General features: G+C 38.4%; 1 long non-coding RNA gene across 6 annotated transcripts in view; it reads right to left on the bottom strand.

Moving 5' to 3' along the window:
• The window catches only part of LOC106025557 (uncharacterized), a 60,592-nt gene that overhangs the window by 31,752 nt on the left and 15,001 nt on the right, over positions 1-13,839 (bottom strand). For 5 of the 6 annotated variants that reach the window (XR_010048900.1, XR_010048896.1, XR_010048889.1 and 2 more), the window contains exon 3: positions 8,569-8,685. This is a non-coding gene — a long non-coding RNA (uncharacterized LOC106025557). Of the gene's footprint in view, positions 1-1,707; positions 1,773-8,568; positions 8,686-13,839 lie in introns of all 6 variants that reach the window. The other variant, XR_010048899.1, reaches the window with a different exon arrangement.

The raw sequence follows: 13,839 nt of genomic DNA on the forward strand, positions 1-13,839 counted from the left end.
TAGAATTTCATTAGGAGTAGTTCATGATTTCAAGAGAAGTGTTCCCCTTCTGTACAACTGCAAAGCTTCTAGCCAAAGATATTGCAGTATAATTCCTACATCAGGCATACAGTAGAAACAATAGTAACAACAATAGCAATTCTTGCTCTCTGGAGGGGTAGGTACTAGGAATTAAACTTAGGACCTTGCAATTGCCAGGCAGGTGCTGAGCCACTGAGCTAAAACCTAACCTAACAATAGTAATTTTAAGCACTTTACATATATTAACTACTATTGTAATATTTACAACAAATGAAAAAAGTGGGTCATATAATATGATTATTTTACAGGTAATAAAACAAGATTCAAGGAAATGAAGTAAGATCTAATAGATAATAACCAAGGAAGCTAAATCCTCAGTCTGGATCCTGGCAGTCTGGATCCAGAGTCTAACCTATTCTTAAAATAGTTCAAAATTGCTTTTCCTAAGTCAGTATCAAGATAAGCTTCCTACATTAATCTATATAATTCAACAAGTATTTCTGAGCCCTGTGACATGCCAACTTTTTTTCAGCATAACAAATGCAATGGTTAACAAACAAACACATTCCTGCTCCCCAAGCCCATAGACTAGTAGAGGAGCCAGTGGATATTAACATGAACAAAAAAAAAAAAAAAACAAACATGTAAACATATAATTCTAAAATTTATTCCATTTGACGTGATTTCTAGGGCATATGAAACAATAAATTGGGCAATTTTCCAGGTGAACAGAAAGTGAAAAGTTTTAACCAGAGAAAACAAAGAGTTTTTTAAAATTCTGATATAGAACAAGGTTTTAGATAGGATACAAAGATAAAAGGGACTGTGACCTACAGTAGTGATAGGAGGGATTTAGGCAGCACTATGATCGTGCAAAGGCTCTTGAAGTCACATTAAAGATTTGGACTTTTGTCCTAAGAGTAATATAAAGGATAAAGATATATAAGCAGAAAGAATGTCATGATTATATTTGCATATTTTAAATATTACTCTAGATAAAAGTATGAAGACTGGATTAGAGGAAGCCAGCAAAAGGAGGGATACAAAATTCATGAAGACACCACTGCTATAATCCAACTTTCTAGAAGGATTGCTATAAGGCAACACTCACCATTTTTTGAGCTGGGGAACATTATGGTAGGAACAGATTTGGGGTCAGTTAGGAGAAAACCAGGAAGCTAGTTTTGAAGGCATTAATTTTGAGGTGTATAAAACATCCAACAACATAAAAAGACTGTATCAGTGAATCAGATAACAGAAAAGTCAGGGATGGAAATCTATATTTGGGAGTATCATTACTTGAGCAGCATGCAAATTCTGAGGGTGGATAAAATACAAACTGAGAAAAAAAGAGGATTGGAGAGCCTCCCCTGAGATACTTCAATACTTGGAGATAGGGTAGGGGAAGAGATTGCGGCAAAAAGATTGGGGAAAAAAAGTGAATTACTTAGGAGAAATTTGAAGAAGAGTATGCAACAACTCTGAATGCCACTGAGAACCAGGAAGAGCTCATACAGAGTGACAATGTAAAGTAAAGGTGTTGTAGTGGGAAAGTCCAGCCAGGCCAGTCATCCCGTGCTTTCTATCATACTTTGAGGGCTATTATATGTATTTCCGAAACTGCATCTGTTGCTCAGTTGGGAGTGATGGTCATTCCCTCAGATCACTATTCAGACGATAACTCACCTGTGGATAGTTTCTTGTGTACATTTGGATTTTCATCCTTGAGACTTGTCTTGGTCAGATGGAACCTGGGATTTGGAATAGTGTGTCAGGGGTGATGGTGGTGAGTGTTTTCAAAGTCTAGGTGATACAGATGAATGGTTATATAATGATCGTAATGAATGACTGCTGCAAGTAAGAGGGGATCCTGAGGGAATCTTTCTTTAGATGTGAAATAACTGACAAAAGCATACTGAGCACATCAACTATGAGCACATCAACTATGATTTTTACATATCTTTAATATTATAACATATCTTACATTACTTACTGCATTTATATTCATGTATTAATTATATCATCCAGTGAGGCTTTATGGGTAGCAACTACATGCCAGATCTTCCTTAAGATGCTGAAGATACAACAGTAAATAAAGCAAAAGCTCTATCTTTGTGGAGAATACATTCTAGAAAACAACAGAAGCTTATTCATTGACTCAGTAAGTTCTCACTGAAAATCTATTCAAAGCCAAGCACAATGGCAGACTTTGATACGTTACAGACTCTCATCAGTCAAGCTATTCTGGGTTGGTAACCTATGCCCAAAGTGAATATGTGCCCATAAACGTATAATATAGGCTTGATCATATCAACGAACATGCACCTGCCTGACCAGGTATCCCATGAGCCTTCAAATAGCATGTGTGTGAAATTTATGACATTCAGAGAGCAATGGGAAAACCCTAAAGGGTTTTAAGCAAAGAGCTATCTTATTTGATTCAAAGGGCCTTAAGCAAGAGATGTTTTATTTGATTCAAAACTGTAAAAGTTTAGTTTGTCAAAAAGCAGATAAAGGGCAGGTAATAAAGCAAGAAACAAGAGTGGGATAAGGACATGCTCCTGTAGTTATCACTACAAGAATGGTAGATGCCAGTGGTAGAGACAGAAAAAAGCTGACTGCTATAAGCTCAAAAATCCAAAATGTGTTGTTATTATAACTTGATCTCTTCCTTGTAAAACTTGTGTAATTGCCAGTTAAGCTGCAACCCTGTAACATACCCACTATGTAACCCCCTCCTGCCTCCCTGGTTCCTGAAACTGCTTGTTCCGCCTCCCTGGTTCCTTTTATGGGGACAAACTGATCCTAAGACCCCACCCTCACCCCTCTCCTTGCAGCTTGCTATTTTATAACTCCCTGCAGTCCCTGGCTCAGGCGCACACTTTCCTGACTGCCCTCAGGGACAGTGTTGCCCCTGAACTCAGCTAATAAAGCACTTTTTAAAATTTTTTGGAGTCCACCATTTTTCTGTCCATATCACTTACTCCAACCATTCTGGAGAAATAATTAAGAAGAAAGTACAGTTAACATATATAGGGTAAAGGAGAACAAAGACAGATTTCTGGCTTGAGTCACTAGGGGTATGGTGGAGCATTTACAGAGAGGTGAAGACTAGGGGAAATTTGGACATATAAATGTGGCCTGTTGGGTTACAAGTGTGTGTGTGTGTGTGTGTGTGTGTGTGTGTGTGCACTTGGTGAAGGAAAAGAAATTTAAGAGGATGGAGCCAAGAAAGACAAAGGGTAGTGTCTTGGTTACTTTTCTTTCATTGCTGAGATAAAATACCCAACACCCAAAATAAAGGAAAGAACAGTTTGTGGAGGTTTCAGTACATAATCAGCCAGCTCCAAGCAAGGGTGGCATGGCACACAAGCAACAGTTCAGGGTGACAGAATACAGCAAAAACAGCAAGAACAAAAGAGAAGGTTGGGTATTTAGCTCAGTAGTGTAAGTCCCTACCGGGCAAGCACAAGGCCGTCAGTTTGATCATCAGTACCAAAAAAAAAAAAAGGGGGGGGAGTGAGCAAACCTCTTCTCCCTTATATTAAAAGCAAGCTCCCCATACCCCCTAGGGTTTTGCAGCTCACATCATCTCTCCTCCTTCCTCTTGCACAGGATAAGGATGTTTACAAAGTGAGGACTCTGGCTCCCTGCTGTGTTACTTAGTTAAAATTCTAAACTTCTCAAGTTGACATAATGTATCAGTCATAACAGGTAGCATTCAGAGAAACAAAGGAGAATCAATGGAGTCAAACAATACTAGTAGGTCAAGCAACACAGTGTGAGGAGAGTAGTTTGAGTGGTGGCTCAGAGCCAAAACAAAATGGAGTGCACTGAAGATCTACAGGGAGGTACCAAGGGGTTTTCTGAATTCACTTGCATTAGTTTGCTATTTAGAGAAAATCCTAGACCAGACCTACTGAGGAACAGGAAAGGCCTCAGTGAAAGATGCCTGGCTGCAGGGCTCTGGATATGAGCAGATCAACGGTAAGAGTTGTATCTGGGCAGCTGCATCCCAAACCAATGCAGAAGTCCAGGCTTTCATTTATAGGGCGTCCATGGGTGGACCTGAACTATTCATGCAAATACCATGCCCCAGTTGCAGAGGCAGTCGTGCCTGAGCCTTTAATGCAAGGCCAAATCACACCCAAATGGTAAACCTGTTTCAGTCCAAGTCAAATTCTATGTAGAGTGGCACCATAGAGCTTGTTTGACTCACCTCCACCTCTCAGCCCCCACTATATCCTACCAGATGAAAATGCAACTAACTACTTGACCTTACTCTTTAAGAGTTTCACACATGAAATCTGTACATAGCAATCTCTCATACCATATATTGTAGGCGCACACATATACAAGGCCAATACAATGACTTCTGGTACTAGGGCCATGATTTCTTCTCCACTTGCGCCTGACCAGAAGCACAAACTATGTCAGCTAGAGGCAAAAATTCAGCCCTTTGATGCTACAAGGCCACCATGTTTGGTTGTCATAGCAACCTTTCTATGAAGTTTAAATGTCCTTGGATTTCATCTGACCCTGGAAGAAGCCCCCAACCCATAGTTCAGCATTAATCTTCAAAGGACCCCTGCCATGAAGAAAGGACATAGCTAACCTCAGGGAGACTCTAAGATGAAGAGGAAGGCAGTTTACCACTGAGGGAGTGTAGAGACCCAGTCCTGGCCCAAGATCATCCCCCATTTGAGGGGCAAGGAAATGTTCCCTACTGGTCAATAATCCCTGATGCTAAGATCTCATAAAGTCTGAGAGTATAAATACATCACACCTTTGACCTCAGGTTTGTCAGACTTTGACTTTTAAAATGTACTGTATAAATACTGAAATTTAAAAAAAATCTTATTCACATTTAATAAGTTCTGTCCAAAGTATAGCAAGTGCATTTTTCCAGTCATATAACTGATGTCTAACTAAGGCTAAAAACAGAACTAAAACAATGATCCTGACAGTCCAGTCCCTACATATTTGCAGTTTAATATGTATTCCACTAAAACCATCACCCACATTTTCCTTAATCCATTTTCAAAAGCAAGGATATAGTTGCCAAATCCTCAGAATGTGAGCCAGTGCTGTGTTAAAACACCCCTGAAAAGCCCTCATCAAGTGACCCCACACCAGGTCCCCACCCCTGCCTCCAGCTCTAGGGACTCAAGTGACACTTGTAAGGTAACACCTATCTAAGGGATGCTAGGCTTAGTGGAAATGACTCATAGACAGAGTTCCCCCTATGCATTGAAAGAGGACAATTGTGTAAGGTGTTTTTGACAGGCTGGGAGGAGGAGTCAGATGTAATGCAGTGAGGAGTACAATTATCACTACTTCTGCTAGAATCTCCAGATGACAAATCCCTTTTAGGGGTCCATGGCCTCAGATATTGCCAAAGTTAAAGGTGGATGGGTCTCATTGCTTATGGCAAGTAGTTTAAAAGGTCTCTATGCTTCAGCTTCCTATTAAATCAAATCATCACTCACATCTAACACTCCTCTGAGTACCAGGTGCAAGACCTAGGATCAGAAGGTCCGTATCTGTGAAAGGATAGGGTTGTAGCAGGTACTTTATAAGGTTCTTTCGATCTCTGACATCCAGAGCTTCTAAGCAGGAATCACAGGAACCTCCTACGTGAAGTCTCTATAGGAAACCACCTATACATATTAAACCAAAGGAAAAGTGACCTAGAGAACTAAAGCATAAGGTCCTGAAGGAGGAAGGCTTGATCTCCAGCACCATACTACACACTAGAGGCAAATTCCTAGTATAAACAATGTAATAGCTAATCAAACTGGCATGTTGTGTTCAGTCACCTCTTCATTCTTTCAGTAAGCACTTAATGGAAACTTTCTGTGCCTGGTATTGAACCACACCATGGAAACTCACAAACAGTAAGACAGGGTCACTGCCCAAAGGGTCTTAAAGCCTATAGGAAAGACTGATAACCAAAACAGGAAAAAAAGAATTTATACCATGCTGAAATAAATATAATATTGAGGAAATGTGTAGCTTGAAAAGTGGCTGAGAGTGAGCAGTTCTGCAAAGTGGGTGAGAAACTGAATTTCCTAAGATACAAGTTACTACACAGGACCCTTGTTTCAATCTAGCCTCTAATTCAAAGTACATCATGTCTCTCGTATTTTCAGTTTCTAGATTTTTAAGATGAAATTGCTGAAGTACATGTTCAAAAATTTCTAGCCAACTGATAAACTTCTGTATATCAAAAAAATCAATGCAATGACTCCAACTCCCAACATGAACCCAAAGATCCAAATATATTTGTCTCTCCTGGTCTCAAAATTAATATGGCCTTAGGGACTAGATAAGTTCAGCCCTTAATGTTTGGCAATGATCAAATATTCAGGATCAGTAACAACTGTAATATTTTAGGGGACAGTCATATAAGGGGAATAAATGCAGCTCCCAGTATGGTAGATCACAGATATGCTGAATTTGTGCTCTCCAAAAATCGAAGAAAAAATTTTAGGGAACCACAAAGGTTAAGAGTAGGAAAAATGTATTGAGAGACACAACTCCCAAGAGATAGGAGGGGACCTGAAAGTGGGTTGCCACAGAGCCCACTTCATAGGGGATGTTTTATAGCGCAATCTCACCAGGTAGGTACAAAGTTACAAAGTGAATCAAAACTATGATCAACCATTAAGATTATAAGTATAGTGACTTAGGTAATATTAATCTAGTGGGGAAGTAGGTCATGTAGCAAGTGTACATGGAAAGAACAAAGACCTTTTAAGGAAGAGATGGACTAGGAGGTCTTGGTCAACCACCTGGGTGACTGATGTCTATCTAAACTTTATTGGGCCAGGTGATACCAATTATAGTATAATCTTTAATTTATTGCCACGTCATTGGGGAGGCATGTGGGCCTCATTTTTATCTTCAAGCCTGGCCTTCAACAGATGCACCTCCTGCCAGAGTTATAATGTGTTCACATTTTCTGCACTGACTCCCTCAAGGGTCTAGTCCTCTTTGAGTGGCTACAATATTTCTACCTCACTTAGTTGTCTCTAATTGCAGGACGTTCTCAAGTACCTGTAAACACAGAAATGTTCTACATGAAATGGATTTGTGCCTTCTTGCCAGAATTGTAAGATCAATAATACAGTTCTACATCCATAATCACATAAGGATCCAAGACACTAAGTGATAGAAACTAATTACTGCCAGAAAATATGTACCAATATTATTTAGTTGACTCAACAACCCCATGATGCAAACTTATACATTGTCCTAGAAGGTGGTGACAATGGAAATAACAAAGACAAAACATTTTGCAACTGATTCAAAACAAAGAGGTCTGAAACAAGCCAGTCTGCTCACAGAGGAACCTCACAGAAGTTTTACCAGTAACTACACAACCTACAGTATTTGTTTTTAAGACAAAATAAGCCTTGAATTAGAAATCAGAAGACTGAGGATTCAGTCAAGGACCTCTATAAAAAATACAGCTGATTCTAAGATATGTCCTAGAGAAAACCCAACTTTGTTTGTGAGGGTTCCAAAAGCCTGGATACATTAGATATGGGTAGACTACAATCTGGTTTGACTTCTCAATTTGAATACCAGATTACCAATGTTACTATCCAATGATCTGTTTTTCAAACCCTAAGAAAATACACTCAACAGTGCTTCCATGATGTAACTGAGCGTGGGACTTCCAACGCTCAGGTATTCAGGGTCCTGAAGAAGATTCAAATGAAAGAATAATGATTGACAGGAGTAACATTATTGTTCATTTATTGTGTGCATCTTACTTAACGTACACAACAGCTCTCTATCATAGTTGCTACCTTTTCCTTCATTTTGAAATTAGGACTCTGACATGGAGATTTCAAAGTCAGAAAACTAGTAAAAAGGTGAGGCCCATATCCAGACCCAGGCACTTTGTGTGCGTGTGTGTGTGTGTGTGTGTGTGTGTGTGTGTGTCTGTCTGTCTGTCTGACAGAGAGAGAGAGAGAGAGAGAGAGAGAGAGAGAGAGAGAGAGAGTTGTTGATTGGTTTTTGTTTGTTTTGTGCTGGGAGTCAAACCCAGAGCCTCATACATGCTAAGCGAAGTGTTCTACCACTAAGAGGCTCACCATCCCTGAACAATTTGACTCAGCCTTTCTCCTAAACGTTGAGAAAAATAGTCTTAAGTCACTACTGCCAGTCCTCTCTCCAAAATCATATCTGCAGATCAGATGTTCAAAAACTTCCTTAGATGGAATCATCAGGTGTTGACCTGGGATTTTATGCAGGATTTAATGAAAAGCGACCATAAGAAGCCAATACTATACATGTTATCACACTTGGTGTACATGTCATGGAGACTTGGTGTTCCATATCACTCAATGTCTTTTCTCGAAAGTTATTCTAATCGGTATTTCTTGCGGGGCGAGGGGAGATCTCTCTTGAGGAAGATCAAGAACTCTGCAACTTATTCTGATTTTTTGTTCTCATTGCATGTGAACAATGCCTGATTTAATCATGAGAAAAACATGATAGTTTCATCAGTCAAAACTAAGGAATATTCTAAAATACCTGAGTAGCTCTCCTCAAAGTGGCCAAGATCCTCACAAACAAGTCTGGGAGATTGTCACAGTCAGGAATCTATGGAGAAATGATGACTAAGATGATGTCCTGGATGGGATACTGGGTCTGAAAAGGAATACCATGAAAAACAAACAAGTGAAATTCAAATAAAATGTGACCATTACTTAATTAATTAATCAAATTACTTAATTAATCAAATTAAATGTCACCACTGAAACTGAATGGCTGTGACAAATGTACAATAAGACATTAGTGGGTCGAAGCATAAAGGAACATTACACTCTCCTTGTAACTAACTATTCTGTAATTCTATAACTATTATAAAATAATTTTTTAAAATGTCTTGGTTAAATGAGAAAGAAGTTCTATGTTTCTATACAGGAAAATACAAAAGTACCATTTTTCCCAAATTAATTTATAAAGTAAATACAATTCTAATCAAAATTAAATGACAAAATTCTTTGAGTTTATTGATTGAAAAAATAAGATAATCAAGTAAAAAAATATATCTTGAAAATTACTGAAAATCTTTCTGTGACTACAAATATTAAAGTATTTTACAAAGCTATAAAAAATTAGAAATGTAAACACAGGAAAAGACATAGATTATGGAACAAAAGAGCCAAAAAAAAGCCAAGACTACCTAGTTAACTGATAAATAATAAAGCCAAAAATATAGGGATCTTATTATAAAAATATCATATTAATTTAATTTGAATTTAAAAGTAAAACTAAAAAATTAAACATTGGAGAAACATAGCTGGATGTCAAGGTGAGCTATTTTATGTAAGAATATAGAAAATTCCTATTTACACATCTACAGATAGACATACAGATTACACAGAAAAATTGGGAAAACACATTTACAACACATGATCAGCAAGAGAATAATATCTTTAACACATACATTAAAGAAGTTAATAGGAAAAAAGATGGAACAATTCATCAGAAACAATATATGGAATTTTCTGTCATAAATGGAACTCAACAGATAAATACAGAAATACCTATAAAGATGTCAAAAGGTTCATCACTAGTAATCAAAGAAGTAAAATTAAAGCAAAAATTTGGAGTGTCAGGTTGGCAAACAACCAAAGGAATGATAATATTCAGTGTTGACCAAGGCATGTGGAAAGATCACTCTCATAGGATGCCTGTGGGAGTCTAAACTGGGACACTCTTTGAGAACACACTGGTAACAATAACAGCAATGATGATGATAATAGCCAGGAGATCTGAGCTCACTGTGGGTCAGGCTACAAGCTATGCACTTACCATATATTAAGCTACCTGCATCTCATAGCAACACTATAAGAAGGAGTTACTGCATCTATATTCACCAGAGAAGAAATCATTGTGCTAAGAAATTTTCCAAAACTGTTGTTGGCCAATAATCAAGTTGTATTTAATCCTAAGAGATCCACAGCCTTTGTCTTTTATGCATACAGAAGACATGAGAGATGCATTGTGAACCTGGGAATCCCATTTCTAGGAAATTACCATAAAAACAAAAAGAGATGTATAAAGGTATTTATTGCAACAATTTATAGAAGTACAAAATTATAAATTATAAAAACTATTAGCAGGAAACTGATTAAATAGATAATATCCATAATTATCTATTAATGGAATATTCAATCACTAAAAGCAACTGTGGAAAATAATGACATATTAAGTAAAAAAGGTAGGCTCTAAAATAATAAAAAAGGAATTATTGCTCTACAATAATATCAGTGTCAACCAGGAATACATATTACTTATCTGTTATTGTTGACGCTTTCTATGTACTGCAAACAGTGCATGGGGAGAGCGTTCCTAGAGATTAAATCCAGGGCTTGATGTAGGCTAAGCAAGGGCTCTACCACTGAACTATATTCTCAGCCTTTATTTTTAATTTTGCAACAGGATCCTCTAAAGTTACCCAAAGCTGAAATCAAACTTACAATCTTTCTGGCCATTTACTACCATGCCTAGTATACTGCATTGCTTTTAGAATCAAAAGGTTTTGTTCACTGCTGAAAGAAAAAAAAAGTAAAACTTATCATATGGACATTTTAAAACTTTTTCCTGCGTTATCTTACTCTATTTTTACTTTTGACAAAATCTATGCATATGGGAAGTATAAAATATGATGCTTTGGTACATGTATACTTTGTAGAATGTTTAAAACAAGGTAATTTATATGTTAAAAAAAAACAGCCTTTTGATTCTCATGTTTGATCTATCAGCCTTTCCTTAGCTCTGATTTCTGAATATGCTTTGTAACATACATATTCTTTGCTAATCAACTAACTAAATGAAATATAACTCAAAGATTCTTGATTTGGCCATTTGAGGGAACTGGAGGTGAGAGCTCATCATAAATTTAAATTACTTAAGAGTTAATTGATGAATTCCTTCCAATATATTTGTGCTTGTCAGCCTTTGAGTACAATAGACAAACAGCGATCCTGGACCATGAGAATGCTCCCTTGGCCCAGCCCAGGATGAAGGCTAACAGGCTGGTCACTGGGGAAGGGGCTAGAATATGTCTGCAGCAGTGAGTGATGGGAAGGGAACCCCCTCAAAGCACATGAAAGTTGGGCATCAGTACTATATTGTTTGATCTTAAGAGCATCTTGCGCTCCTTGACAGGTGAGACCACCTACAACCTAGCTGAAAAGTAATCTGTTATCACAATAGACAATAATCACAACATACAGGTCTTAGTTTTCTCATCCACATGGGGCAGTGTTACTCAACTTTTGCAGTATACTGAGCCTTTACTCCTGTTGCATAGTTAGTCTCTATGATAGTGCAGCACTTATAGTCTAACAAATGCATTCATGCCCATTATCCAACTTCATGCCAGGAACAGCATCAAAGTCTGGAGTAACAGCGCCTTCTGACACGTCCAGAGCAGTGTCTGTTGGTGCCCACTGAGTAACAGTAAACATGGCATCAAATGGACATGAATGACAAAGATATCACAGATTTCTACCTGTAAAACAGAGGCATTAACACTTTCTCATACTGTTGAGATAACACCAGGTCCTCATGATAAAGTAACTGACCCATGAAAAGAACCAAATTCTTTGAAGAATCAACACATTTAAATGTGGATTTCGGGAACCCTCAGGTAACCCAACCTCCTGAACTCACAAGTTCCAGATGGCTCAAAGTTCCCAAGAGCCAAGGGCTTGATGTGGCAGGAACTTGTGCAGGGTCAGATGGGGCTATACCTTATTATATCATAGCCCCCTTCATCCACTTATTCTTACAAGTAAGCAGTTAAGAAATTCTTTTTTCTTGTCAGAAAGAACAAGAAACGCAGCACCTGAAGGGGCTGGGTTGCCAAACTGCCCTGCTGAGTTCCAGAGGTAACATCAGGTCTGTCCTGGGAGGGAGCAGTTTCTGCAGAATATGTGCTGACCTAGCCTTTCCCTTGTGATGCAAGCAGGAAGTCACTAGTGCCTCTGCAAACCTTGCCAGAGGCCTCAACAATTGAGGCCATCCACCCTGAAGGATAGGTCAAAAGAACACCTGCTCATCCCTCAGGCCTAGGTATAATGGGGACCAGAGAATGAGACTTCCCTGAGCATAAAGCAAACATATGCTGACTGAAGGCTCTGCTTTCCACAACTGTGCAAAGTAATACCCCACTATGGCATGAGGAACTTGGGTCTCACTTCTCTCTGCCTTCTGAAGACAACTGCAGTATGGCAAAAGAGCCCTGGAGCCACGTATACACTATGTGTTCCAGTACCTCAGAGTGCTTATTTACTCAGCTGGAGAATGGGAGTGACCACAGTACCAAATTCGTAAGTTATTTTAAGAATTACAGGAAATAACTCTGAGACATCTGGTCAGAGCTAAGGTATTCATGACATGGTCAGACAGGCCCATGGAACCAAGCTCAAGCATCCTTATCAAGATCCACCTTCTGTCCTTCCCAAGAACTCTACCAGCATCTGCCAGTACCAATTCATCCTGATCGTGCTGTCTCAGAAGGACTGTGCTGACCTGAAAGCCCTTTGGCTCTTCCTTAGAATGGCAGTATTTGGAGAAAAAACTTACCTTGTAAAGTTGAGATATAATCATACTTCTTTCCTAAATCTAACTTTTGATAGTTACCTACACTTTTGAAAATAAAAGTCAAAATTCCTTCAAAGGTGACTTTTAGGTGCCCCTGCAATACCACCACTTGTCTCATTCTTCCCTGCCATCCTTTTAAACCCTTCCAGTAGTTCATACATATGCCCAGTGCCACCCCACATCTCTATATATGCTCTCTACTTTTTTCATTCCTCCCTGGCCTATTTATCCCTCTTTCATATTTCAAAGGATTCTGACCCAAGTATTCTTCTCCACTGAAAAGGAAGAATCCCTTGGTGTCCCTCCTCACTTTTCTAGCATCCTCAGGGTGTGTCCATGAGTATCCACCTCTTGCAATCTTCAGTTACATTTACATTTCTCCATACTACAAGGTGAGCTCCTCAGGTTAGGGCCTATGTCTTGTTCATCTTTGTATCTCCAATTACTGTCACAATGAATAAAAGGAAAGTTCTTTCTTACTCCAGTACAATTTTTTGAATCAAAAGGACATTTCTTTCCAGTTTACCTCTAGCATTATACCATTTCAAACTAGTTGATCACTCTCTTCCAGCCTCAAATCCAAGGCTTTTTCTCCTTTAATCTATTTCCTGAACATCCTGACAACTCAATTCCTCATCTATCAGCTTCTCCTTCATCACAAATGAATATTTATATATCTACATGTGCATTCAACTACATTTACATTGATCTTATACATGAGAGAACACTGAAAATGCAATGGTAGTTGGCCAGTACGCCCTATAAAGTTTAAGAATGTGTTCTGTAGCTACAGAACAAATACTACAAATTGATCTATCTGAGATTGAAACCATGGTTTCATTTCCATTTTGTTAAGATAAACCAAATGCATACCCTAAAGATGAGTTGCATCACAATATGGGGATAGCAAAGGTAATGGGAAGAACAATTCTACAGCCCCAGTAGCCACCAGTCATTCCTGGAATAATATTGACATTTGTTAAATGCTTTCTATATGATGAGAAGAGATGAGAAGAATATTAAAATACTAACCATGGTACACAAACTGACAACATTGACACTTAAAAGTTGTGTGTGCTTTTTGCCTCTATTTCTTCATGAATAAAATGGAGATGGTCATGGGATCTACAGCATAGTGATTAAATTAGTTACTATGTAAAAATGTTTACTAGAGGGCCCAGCATA

This window comes from Cavia porcellus, unplaced genomic scaffold (genome assembly GCF_034190915.1).
Source record: "Cavia porcellus strain 051 isolate PalLab524CR breed Dunkin Hartley unplaced genomic scaffold, mCavPor4.1 scaffold_1, whole genome shotgun sequence".
Lineage (NCBI taxonomy): Eukaryota > Metazoa > Chordata > Mammalia > Rodentia > Caviidae > Cavia > Cavia porcellus.